At 32.7% G+C, this 12,713-nt stretch overlaps 2 long non-coding RNA genes across 3 annotated transcripts; both read left to right on the forward strand.

Moving 5' to 3' along the window:
• Positions 1–4,853: 4,853 nt before the first annotated feature.
• LOC110924700 lies at positions 4,854–7,174 on the forward strand. 2 transcript variants are annotated; one of them, XR_002584377.2, is made up of 4 exons: positions 4,857–5,156; positions 6,195–6,388; positions 6,684–6,783; positions 6,861–7,174. It is a non-coding gene; the product is annotated as an uncharacterized LOC110924700 (long non-coding RNA). The 2 variants fall into 2 exon arrangements; XR_004882591.1 differs by having other exon boundaries at positions 4,854–5,156; positions 6,195–6,783.
• Positions 7,175–8,870: 1,696 nt separating this feature from the next.
• On the forward strand, positions 8,871–11,031 carry LOC110906945. The gene is made up of 5 exons (XR_002573902.1): positions 8,871–9,039; positions 9,189–9,247; positions 9,531–9,569; positions 9,638–9,962; positions 10,367–11,031. It is a non-coding gene; the product is annotated as an uncharacterized LOC110906945 (long non-coding RNA).
• The last annotated feature ends 1,682 nt before the right edge of the window (positions 11,032–12,713 follow it).

Genomic DNA, 12,713 nt, shown 5'->3' on the forward strand with positions numbered 1-12,713 from the left:
ATCCATAAAATAGTCGTACATACAACTATAAAGTTAAAACTTCAAAACATAGATCGTAGAAACTATAAATAGTCAACAAGTGTAATGGCATTCGTACACACAACCACAAAGTTAAAACTTCAAAACATAGATCGTAGAAACTATAAATAGTCAACAAGTCTAATGGCACAAAATATAAATAATCTTCAAACCATAGGGATATATATACTTGGATATTAGACTTAGTATTTTGGGCTAATAAATTGCATATAGTTTATTAAACATTATCATTTTTATTTAATAATTAATTAAATTGATGGTATATTCGGTTATCCGAATAAACTAAATAAAAAAAACGTGGATCCAAACACCGAACCAAAAACCATATTCACAATTTGGTTTCGGTTAGAAACCAAACCAAAAACCGAATTCGTAGTTCGGATCGGTTTATTCGGTTACGGTTATGGTTCATTTACAGTTTTTATTTGGTTACGGTTTTTTCTAACACCCCTAACCAGCATCAATTTTTCTAACTAGAGTAGCACTAGTTGAAGTAATAGTATCACTAGTAATAACCACTGAATCACCACCCATATCAACTACTAAGAAAAACAAGATACACAAGACCAAGAAACAAACAGGAAACCTTACAAACAAGAGAAACTAGGACAGCAGTCCGATCAGAGGTTCGTCACTTAATAAGTGCCTCCACAGACAATATCCAGGAAGCCACAAGTAACCAGACAACAAACAAGCACAAATGCAACATAGTGTACCCTCTCTGTATCCCAAAACAATCAAACCGGTCTGTCTAAATCCAACAACAAGATGCCTAGACTCACCGACTCAATGTACGCATAAACACTAAAAATGAAGAGAAGAGAAAGAACAATCTCACAACAGCGTTTAACTCCCTCCAATAGCACAGAATTGTAGCCTTCACTTAGGGCTACAAGACTGAGTAGAAAACCAAGTTATGTTGATTTGCCCTAAAAATAGATACCAACGAGAACTTCTGCAATAAACACCAAACCCTAGAAATTAGGGTTCGATCTCCAAGTCAAACACAGCCTCCAAGAAGTCAAACAACACCAGATCTGGAATCGGCAGAACCGCAGAATACCAAGACTCCAAAGATCACCAGAAATCAACCCAGATCTAACCAGGTCTGGAAGAGAAAACCATCAAAACACGGCGGAAGAAGATAACCCTAAGAGCACCTAGTGCTTTGATACCATGTTAAGAACATAGTATCAAGAAGAAAACAACCTTTTATTAAATAAGTCAACACAGATTGTGTAAATACAATAAAGATTCAGTCGGCAAAGATTTCCAACTTAGAATCAACAATATTCAAACACAAAAAATATATCTCTCAACCTATGCAGATCATCAACACGATGATCTGCTCTATCTTTAATGATCGGAATGATCAACAATCACACAAAGCTCACAAGATTTGAAGAAACCCTAGATCACAGAGAGAAGATTCTAGAGAGAGAAAGTGAGATAAGAGAAGATTGATGATAAGATAATCTCTAACCACAAGATCCCTTTTTATATAATCCGACCAAAGGCCAAGGGTTAACATTGTCACACCCCAACCGATGGCGTAAACATCGGAGTGAGATGAAAACAAGATTGCAAGAGACTTCATAACACTAAATGTGACAATATTTATTTAACTCAAATTTCATAAATTCAAAAATGAAAATACATTGTCTTGAATTGGGAAATACATCAAGTTGTAAATAAACATCATGAAACATAAATATAAATTCGACTTTAAGGTGTGTATCTAAATCCACCCTAAGTAAGTTTCTTCATCAACATCACTAGCTACTTGCAACATGTATTAAAATAATGGCCAACAAAAGTTGGCGAGTATACAAGTTTGATATTATAGCATAATAATGAAAAAGTTTGCTCATATCCAACATAGTAATTGCATATAATGTTACTAACATACTAACAAGTATAAACTATATGTCAATCTAGAGTTTAACGCAATTATGATTACCAATGTTGTCGAGACGACAATGGTGTAACATAGATTACTTAACAATACCACAAGAATACGTGTGGTGTGTTAATCCTTTAACGCTATAATTGTTAAGGTATGCTAGCAAAGTTAATGACCATATAGACACAAGTATAAATAGCATGCGAGATAACAAGGATAATACAAGTCTCATGTTTGAATGGATAGAGTGTGATTATAACAAGTTTAATTGTGATTGCGTGATTTGTAATAAGTGTACATGTTGCACCCAAAGTCTATTATACTCACGGTTTTGCGTAGCTTTCCATTAAACCGAGAGTTGATGAGTTGATGGATGAAACACCGAGGTTACCCTATAATGGGTAAACGAAGGTGTGTGAGTATTCAGATGTGACAAAGGCTTCAGATCAGAATTTAAATACAAAAAGTATGAATTTATGAAAATAACCTAAGTCCACAACATTGTTCGTGCGACTGAAAGATCAGTTCGTGCGAACAGGTGTCTGTTCGTGCGGATGGGAAGTCCATTCGTGCAAAAGGATCCAGTTGTGCGAAGGTCCATTTGTGACACTTAACCATAAACCGATTAACATTATGGATTCAGTTTTATATATGTTAATATACAATAATATTATTAATCCAGTTAATCAGGAATAAGTATAACAAAAACAAATAATAATACTCAAGCAACCAAATAAAAACAACCCGGGCGTGTCATAGCCAACATGGCAAGTGTTGGAGGTGAGGCGTGGTTAACTTACTTTGTTTCTAGGAAACTGTTTGGTGTTCATTCACAAGGCACGCAGGTGAGGTGGTAGAACTAGGTTGGAAAGTCCAGGCTCCCACGGTTCACACTTCTGTCACAAATTCAGATTCATCCATATTGAAGATGGTGAATATGAGGGGACTTCAACACTTGGCACAAGGATGAACGTGAATCAAAAAGATTAAAATCAATCGTGTGATAAAGTCTATTCAGGCGAATGGGAGTCAATCGCGCGAAGGGGCTTCCTTCTTGCGAGTAGGTCCTGTTCTTGGTGAAAATTAACCTTAATACGAATCCACATCTATGAACTGAGTTGTGAGCTCGGTGGGTACCAGGTTTCACCAAGTTTCAAATCTAAGGCAAACTGTCCAAGAACTTTAATAAAAACAAAATTGTAAAGTGCAAAAACATGAATAAAACCAAAGTTTTAAATCTTTGTTTGGACCTTAAAAGTGGTGAGGTTTCACCATTAGTTTGCCAAGGCATTCGTGAAAACCATCCAACAAGTTTTGCCAAACAAGAAGGTTTGAAGAAAATGAGAAAAATGAATGAAAATACAATAAATCAAGTAAAGATGTGAGTTATACCCACTTAGAATGTTGCTGCAATAATCTGCTCAAAAATGCAAGTTCAGAGTGTTTGAGAAAGTTCGTGCGGCTGGAAAGTGTAAGGAGTGGAGGTAGGCACGTATTTATAGGGCTGAGGAGTGGTTTGGTGCGACTGAGTCAGTTCGCACGAGTGAGTAGTCTCTTCGCACGAGTGGACTCTCTTCGCACGAAGGAGTCCCGTCGCTTGAGGGTGTTAAGTTTGGCTGGTTTCGTGTATTTTAGCTGGTTTTAAGTGTTACGAGCATGAGAGTTTACTATGCAAGTATAAAGCATGTATAAATGGTGTTTCAAGTATAAGTTTTCGAGTATAAGCATGTAATCAAATTTGAGAGGTGTAACATAAGTATGTATAAAAATAATCGAGTTTCATTACTATTAAAGTCTCGGATTACAATGTTGGAAAAGAAATACAAATACAACTACAATTACAAGTTTTCTAAAAATAGAAATACAACTACACTTTCTAAATAAGGAAAGTACAAAAATGCGAAGCGTTACAAACGTAACCACAAGAAACAAGCCCAACTCAGCAACCGGCCCAAATCAACAACATCATTATAGAAACAGCAACAACCCAAACATCATAATAGCAACAACAACAGCCCAAAGACCATTTATAAAACAAACCCAACATCAATGTCCATTTATGCAAAACAGAAAAAATAAACAACACATAGGAATATATAAAACTACATAAAATATTGAATTGACAAATATAACATATATTTCAACAAGTTCTTTATTTTTTTTCGTTTCTATCAAAGTTCTTTTATTCATGTCATCAACTATTTTTTTTTCAATAGATTTTAATAAAATTTCTTAAATAGGTGATCTCATTGTAATTTAAACAAGATGACAGAATGACCTATCTTGTAACCAACTTCATCCCATTTTCATCTCTGTCTTTTGTTGAGGGTTGGTGCACGATATTTTTTAACGGCTATTTTTTTAATCTCTATCGTCGGTGGGACTTGAACCCAATAGCTCCTCTCACAAATCTAAGTGTTTAAATGTTTTGCTTTTATCAATGGATCACCACCGCAATATCGTTTCAACTTTTGTCGCGAATGTCATGGTCAACATCATTCAAGGTTCAACTATTTTATCATGCATTTATAATTATCTATAATCATAGATTTATAATTATCTATAATCATAGATTTATAATTATCTATATCTATACTATATTCACTACTACAAAATTGGGCAATTGTGACCAAAATTTGCCACCGAGGAAACAAGTGGCAAAATTTGCAATCGATTTGCCACCAAAATTTAAAAAGGTCACCTACAACCCATATTCAGTAACAAAATGGTTGCAAAATTTGCTACCTTAAATTTTCGGTAGCAAATTGGTGGGAAACATGATAAAAACCAATAAAAAAGTTAATTAAATTAAAAATACTTTAAATTGTGACCGGATTTGTGGTAGCAACTTGAAAATCTAATTTGACCGAGTCCCCCTACGTCTCAAATATTAGGGTTTTTTAAAAAAAGAATTTACTTGCCTCCCAAAATTTCATAGCAGTTCATCCATTTTCCCCACTTAATTATGAATTTATTCCAAAATACCCTCCCCGCCTTAGTTATCCCACTTCCTCAAAATCCCTAACCCTAAACTCACTCCTAATCCCGCTTCATCAAAATCCCTCTCCACCGCACCATCAGATGAACCGGCCCCAAAATTTCATAGCAGTTCAACCCAAGGGAACTTTCTATGGATAAATTTGCAATCAGTTGAACTTTAATTTGCACTCTTTTGTTCAACACTATTGCAATTTGAAGTTATGCCACTTTGAAGGTATTTTTTTACTCTGCATTCCAACCTTTGTGTCTTACCATGAGTGCTAGAATATATGATGAATCTTGATCTGTGCTTTAACTTTGGGGTTTAGTTTAAGATAATGTATGTAATTAGTGATGTTTAGATTAAATGCCTACCAAGTGTTTGATGAAATGTATGTGTTAGTTTTTACCTCTAGTTTTATTCACCATTGTGCAGATAACTTGGTTATTATCTGTAGTTGATGATAACATGTTTGGTGATGGTTTTTCCAATATGAAAATTCCATCAATTCATATGATGCTATTTTATTATCTGTATGCTTGAAGCCTTGAACATATCATCTTGTTTAAATCTTGTGATAAAAAAGGATGGCAGTAAAGATTTTAGTACTGAAGACCAAGATAAAACCATTGTTGTGAAAACACATTCAGTGTTTGGTAGACTTGTTGAAAAGAAAATGTATTTTCTTTTTGGGTTAAAATCACTAATCAGTTTAAAAGCTAAAACTTTCTTCTTGTGGCCGATGAATATTACTATTTAGTTACATGGGATAAATAGCTTGATTATATATGTTTTTCTTATAACAAAGTAGATGCACTACTGAAAAGAAGACAAATCATAGATGTGACAATTTTAATTCATGTATTTGGGCATTAGGTTAATTTTGGTTAATTTTTATCTCAAATGGGTCAAGCAAACCTAACCCATCCCTTGTGACCAGACCCGACAATCCCAACCCACATGTGTAAGTTTTGGTTGATTTGGGCCTTGAATATAAAATAATGGGTTGATTTGGGTTAACTTAATAATATTAGGGGGTCAAGATGGGTAATTTTCAAAAACAGCAAAAAAGAGAATGGGTTAGGATGGGCTTTGAATTAAAAAAGTATGGTTCATGATGGGTTTTCAAAACTTATCCATTGGCGACTCGTTGAGTTCATATTCAGTTTTGAGAAGCTCGCTGAGATGATTTGTGAAATGGCAAATGTTAAAATTTCTTTATAGAAAGGTGTCGAATGTGGATATATAATAAATAATTCTTTTTTTTTGCAGCAGTCAATCCTTTGATATATTTACCAGAGGTTGCTAAATAGACCAAATGGAATGACCGACGAAGAAATTTATGACCAGTTTAATGTCATGAAAAAGTTAATGGATGATCGATCATTTGGATAGAATATATACAATCAGGTCATTGTTACACTAGTATCAGTTTGCGCAGTGAACTTAAATCAAAACCGGTAATGGTACGTGAATAATACTTTCCTGTTGTATATTTCAGCAAAAATTGCCACGTGACATGAAGCACAAGATAGAGTTTCCAAAACATGCTAGCTGGCATTTGTGATTCATATGGGTTGATTTTGGGTGTCTTTTGATTCAAGTTTATCACATATTAATTATTTGTTGAAGTTCATACTATGTACAAAAAAGTGTTTGTAGATCAAGAAAGCCTTGTCTGGTGCTAACAATTAACTTGTTTCACTCTAAGCACGTTTTGACACTAATGTGATCTGTTTGGTGTTAATTAAACTTTTTAAGGTGTACTAAATGGATTAATGACAACATTAGTCAGATTCGTCTTAATGGTTTTATGATAAGGATCGTCAAGGGATTCGATGAAGATATATATGGCATGATGGTAGGTTTAAACATTATTGAATTTGTACGTTTTCTTTGATTCTGACTTCTTGATTTTGTTCATTGTTTGTTTTGTAGATTGAAAAATCGAACTTGGTTATCAAGGAGCTCGTTAAGGAAAAGAATGAAGAAAAAGAAAGGTTAAATGGAATTATTGCGGGCTTGTTGGCTGAAAAAGAAAAAGATAAGGTGGACAAAGATGTCATGCTCAATAGGATGTCACAAATTGAAGCTATGTTAACCGCTATGATTCGAAGATAGGCTATAAACACTTGGTTTTGAACGTTTTGATGTTTATCATATTTGGATAATTTCGGTAATTTGATGTTTTAGTTGGCATTTAGATTAGAATGTTTTATAATTTTATATATTTTTCGGATTTTGTAATTTTATTCGATTATTTTATATAAATTTGTAATATTATAGAAATGGATTATGATAAAAAAGCATGGAAAATGGAAAATTTGGAAATAGAGAAACCGCTATGGTGGCAAATTTTTAATGAAACGGTAGCAAATATGTCATTAAATGGTAGCAAATTTTCAATGAAAACAGTGGCTAAATGGTGACAACATCGATGGCTAAATGGTACCAAAACGGTGGCAAAAAAACCGTCACAACTTGGTAGCAAATAAGGCCATCGAGTAGCGCGGTCACAAATAATTTTGACCGTTTTTGTGGTGACATAAATCTGGTAGCAAAGTATAAAAGTGGTGGCTATTTGGTGACAATAGGGCAATTGACACGGGTGTTTTTGCCACCGCATTTTCGGTTACAAAATGGTCGCAATATGGCAATTGCTACCGTTTTGATACCGAATATGCGGTGTCAAAAGCCATATTTTCTAGTAGTGATTATAATGCATGAGGGAGGGGTATTTTAAGATACCCAAAAAATAAGAACTTTCCCCCCCCCCCCTTTATTTATAGATAGACCCCTAAAATGAGGGTATTTTGGTCTTTTAAACACTATTTATTTTTTAGCCCCTAAACTTATTACACTTAAATCCCTGAGTTTTAACAAAATTATAGATAATTAGTTACACTTTCTCCCCTCCACAACAAACTTCTAATCCTTTTACGTATTTTTGTCATATCGTATAAACTATAATGTTTAAAAAAAAATCTAAAGATAGCATGACGACCTACACATTTTTGTCGATGATTTGATATACGTATTAGTCAATATTAACGTGTGGATTAAAATGTACAAGTAGATAATGCATTAGTGTACAAGTGATGAAAACCCGACGTACTTTTAGTCATCATCACAAATAAAATATAGATTAAAAGCAATATCATTTTTAAAACTAAAACTATTGTTGAATAAGTGAATAAAAGTTTTGTTTACAACTTAGTCAAATATCAACAAAACTTCCTAGAGAACTAACAAATTATTTTAGTTAATTGAGCGGGATTTTTTTTTTAATTTAAACTCTAAATTGTAGTATTAAAGTTTATCCTCTAAATTTATCTATACTATATCTACACTATGTTATAATGCTTTAGTGATGTGTATTTTAAGGTACCCAAAAAATAATAACTTTTTCCCTCTTAATTTATAAATACACTCATAAAATGAGGATAAATTAGTCTTTTAACCAATAATTATATTTTACTCCCCTTATTTTAATCACACTTTAATTTCTTTATCTTTAACAAAATTATGGATAGTTAGTTAGTAGTTACACTTTCCATATTCCCTACAAAATTATAGTTCTTTTATTTGTTCTCGTCATATCTTTTAAACTATAATGTTTTAAAAATAATTTTTTTGTTCCCGTCCTATCTTTTAAACTATAATGTTTTAAAAACAATTGACTGTATTGTGACGACTTGCTTATTTTTATCGACATTTTGATGTTTGTCTTAGTCAATATCGATATGTCAATTAAAATGTACAAGTAGATAATAACATAGGGTACAAGTGTTTATTGCGATATAGAAACTAGGTTGTTTAGTCTAGAGAGCACAAATCTTATTGCATATGCATGTTATGGCCAGTTGCTGGAAACGTCGTACATTGCTAAAACCCATAAAATTTAAAAGTATAACCCATTCAAGCATTGTGTATCACATGAAACAAACCCACGCTCAAGTTTCAAAATGCAAAACCCCTCATCCCAATCTCTCTTTGACTCATTCTCTCTGAAATCTCTACCGGAACCCACTCTCCCGCTCTTCAAATAGGGATAAAAACCCTTCTTTCTTCTCCATGAGACATTTTGACCTCAAACACGGAACCGAGATAATATTAAGTAAGTTTTCTTTTTTAAAAGACTTTTTTTTATTACCAAATTGGGTTGGAAATAGTTACTATTAGATGATGGATTGGCTCATGATATTTAGAACTCCTGTTTCTTTCAAATCCCTTGATAATAATCGTTGTTTTTTTAATTGGTTTCAGGTTTAGATCACTAAAAGTTCTTGTTCGAATCATCTTCTTCACAACGCCAGAAGAAAAAGGTAAACCCTTTTGTCCGTAAATCTCTATGTTCTTAAATCTCTGTGTATGAGGTTTTGTTGTTCTTCCCCATGTTAATTATCATTTATACAATGTCTATCAGTTTGTTGTAAGGCGATGCTTCTAGATTGTTACATATTATGCACCTAACCGTTTGTTTCTCACAGTGTGATTTTAGATGTGACCCTACTAATATTTTAGTAAGTCAGAAAGCTTGTAATGTTTAATTAAAATATATGAACACAATTTAATGATTTTAATAGTATCTTCCACTCTGATTTTCAGGTTGCTACTGATGTTGCATCTTGGGGCCACCTTCCAAAGGTGAGTTTTTTTTATTTATTTATTACATAGGTGAGTTTTTTATTTATTTATTTTTTTACAAATTTCAGTAAAAGTACAGGAGGTTGTTTAGAAGTGTGTTTTTTGGAAATTACGACACAAGATATTGAATGGTCAGAATCAGATTAACACCTAACCGGTTAGGAAAAGTATTAACCAAAAGTGACCTGCTTCATTGTGTACAAACATGAAAAAGGTAATGTTTCGTACATGATGGACAATAGTGTGGGGTTGTTCTGTTTACCCGTAGCCCAAAAGAAATAATCCGGACTGTGGTTGGATGGTTCAGCACCAACTTAGACGAGCTCAAGAAAACAGCTTCAAGTTCGCGTAACCAGAGGTTGGTTGAACAAGTTGGCTATGGGGTGAAAAAAGGTACTTCTTTGATTTGGCAAAAATACCATGTTATTATGTTTAACTGTGAATAAAACTGAAGCCTAGGTCCAAATTTGGTATGTGTAGTGACTTCTGTTTCTTAGATTTATTAGTTTGAACTTTGAAGCCCCTTATTTACTTTGTTATGATGCACCCTCCTCTTTGATTTAATTTTTAATTATTTTGACAAAATGATGCCCAAGGTTAAATTTTGGTAGTTAGTAGAGAAAAGGAAAATAATAGAATTAGCATAATAAGGGTAAAAATCGATTTGGGTAATATGTTTGTAAGATAATGAATAATATTTTTTAATTCTATTTGGGTAAAACCGGTTCATTTCAAAGGAAAGTAATATAATTAGCATAATAAGTGTTGTTGAATTTTGATTTCGCATGTGTCACAAGAACGGTTGGGATTCATGTTACGACTGAGTAAGATTGATTCTGGTTCTGTGGTTGGGGATAACTGGAAGTCTGCTTTGGGGTCTAGGGATGGGCAGAAAGATGGCATGTTTGTTGCTGCAGGTGATGTGAGGTATAATACATTTCATAATTCTAAAGTTTCAAATCTTAGTTCAGACAATCAAAGCCAAGTTATTAAGGTTTTTGCAAGAAAATAGTATTAGTTCAAGGACTTAGACAGGCTTGGTCACGTGTTTTGAAGAATTGAACTTGGATTTCTAATTCTGGGACAAATTTTGCCATGGAAGAATTAAAGTGTGTTGAGAATCTTGAAGTTTGTGACGTTAACTGGTCTGGCCTTTTCTTCACCTGGAATCAATGTCCAGGAAAAGCCGGAAAAGCATGTGCTATTTTAGAGAAGTTGGATTAGAGTTATGGGTAATAGAAAGTTTGTTGATTTATTCCCTAACACCCATGTTGTTTTCTTACCCTATTTGTTCCTAAACATTATCTTGGCCATCTTGTAATGTAATAGGCCTAAACCTAAACCATCTATTTGGAACTATTTTGCTTCTAAAGATGAGTTCATTGCTATCGTGAAGGATGCTTGGAACTATCTTGCTTTTTTAGGTGTTTTGAAATGAACTTCAATCAATGTTCTCTGCTTATTGGTTGCTTACATTAAACTTATATGATAAATACTCTTCTTTTTTTTAAATGTTGTATTTAATAACTGGTTGAAAAGGCAACAACAAAGGTTTGATTATTTGATCAACCTTGACCAGACGGAAGTTAAAGTCTATTTGTTTATATGTTGACACTTTTTTCTCATTTGGGCCATTAATACATACGGATATTAGCTTGATCAAGTTTGGCTGGTGAAAATCCTATATGTATAGAGCCCAAATGAGTAGTAGTTTCTTAGGGTTATTCTAACATCTTTTTTATTGTAAGTTTTACCTTATATCATGTTTATATTGGTCGTGACCTATCACTTTAAATTCATTCTTTAAAACCATACAAATTCGTCAGACATGGTCATAAAGTCAAGTGCAAGAATCTTAAAATCATGTCATGTTGTCTTATTTTTATTATGAACGTGACAACAATGCTAATCGTTTAGATCTTTCACCAAACATATCTTGTATGGCGGAAAAGATTCTTGAAAGTGTTCATAAGAGAAGAACTATTGCAAATTCTCTTAATTATGCATGTTTAGAATGCCTATAACCGTTGAGTTAAATTGATTGGTTTAACCAGGTTAAAAAAATATATGGTTTGATTTACAGTTGGATAAAATGAATCAAATGAGAAGTTAATAAAAAAAGAGTTCTTAAATCTATATAGTTTTAGTAAAAAATTACACTTTTACTATATTATATCATAGTACATATAAGGGCAAACATGTAATTTTACAAATTTTTAAACGATTATAACCTTTTCATATGTTAATTTACACCCCCCCATTTACTAATTACACCCCCCTATCAAAAACATCACATCCATCAATTATTTGCTTTTTGTTTTTAGTCTTTTTTGTCTTTTTTATTATATTTTATTGTTTTTTTGGTCTTTTTGTTATTAGTAATGAATTATTATTATTATTATTAAGCTTATTACTTAATCCTTAAGCCTTAAACTTTTTTTTTTACCTTTTTAGTTTTTTTATGCTAGACATCTTTTTATTTTTTTTTACCTTTTTAGGTAAAAAGGAGAGCATCCAATTGCCGGCACAAACAATGAGTTAGGCCGTTTTTTTAATGAAGTTAATCTTTAAAAAAAATACAATTCCTAGATTTTTTTTAAATAAATATACTATCACTTTGTGATTCACCATTTATCACCAAGATCTCACATTAACTAAGGAAAGAAAATTCTAGAAAGTATATGGTAATTTTATAGTAGCATAATATAATAATGAAAATGATGGCAACGATACTAATTCAAAGAAACAATCATGCGCAGGTCATATTATTGGTGCAAGTAGTTTGTTGTCTTTAGGTCATATTATTGGTGCATTTCCACCAAAAGTAATTCAAAGAATTGCAAAGAGTTGCATAATTTTTGTAACTACTCAAGCTTATCGGTGAATTCCCTTCAGTTTCATAATTCTCATATTATTGGTGCATTCACTTCAGTTTCTTTAAGATATACTTGAGAAAGCTATTCAAAGAGCTGCATAAATTTACTTGTTCAAAGAGTGATCTACTTATGCTTCATCATAGCATTCAGAAAAGTTAAAGAGATGTCTGGATTTTCAACAGATCAGGTATAGTTTTTAATTCTCATGTTTCAAGTTTCAATTTAGTTATATAATCTAGCTAGGTTAAGGGTCTTGTTTTAGTTTAAA

This window comes from Helianthus annuus, chromosome 2 (assembly GCF_002127325.2).
Source record: "Helianthus annuus cultivar XRQ/B chromosome 2, HanXRQr2.0-SUNRISE, whole genome shotgun sequence".
NCBI lineage: Eukaryota > Viridiplantae > Streptophyta > Magnoliopsida > Asterales > Asteraceae > Helianthus > Helianthus annuus.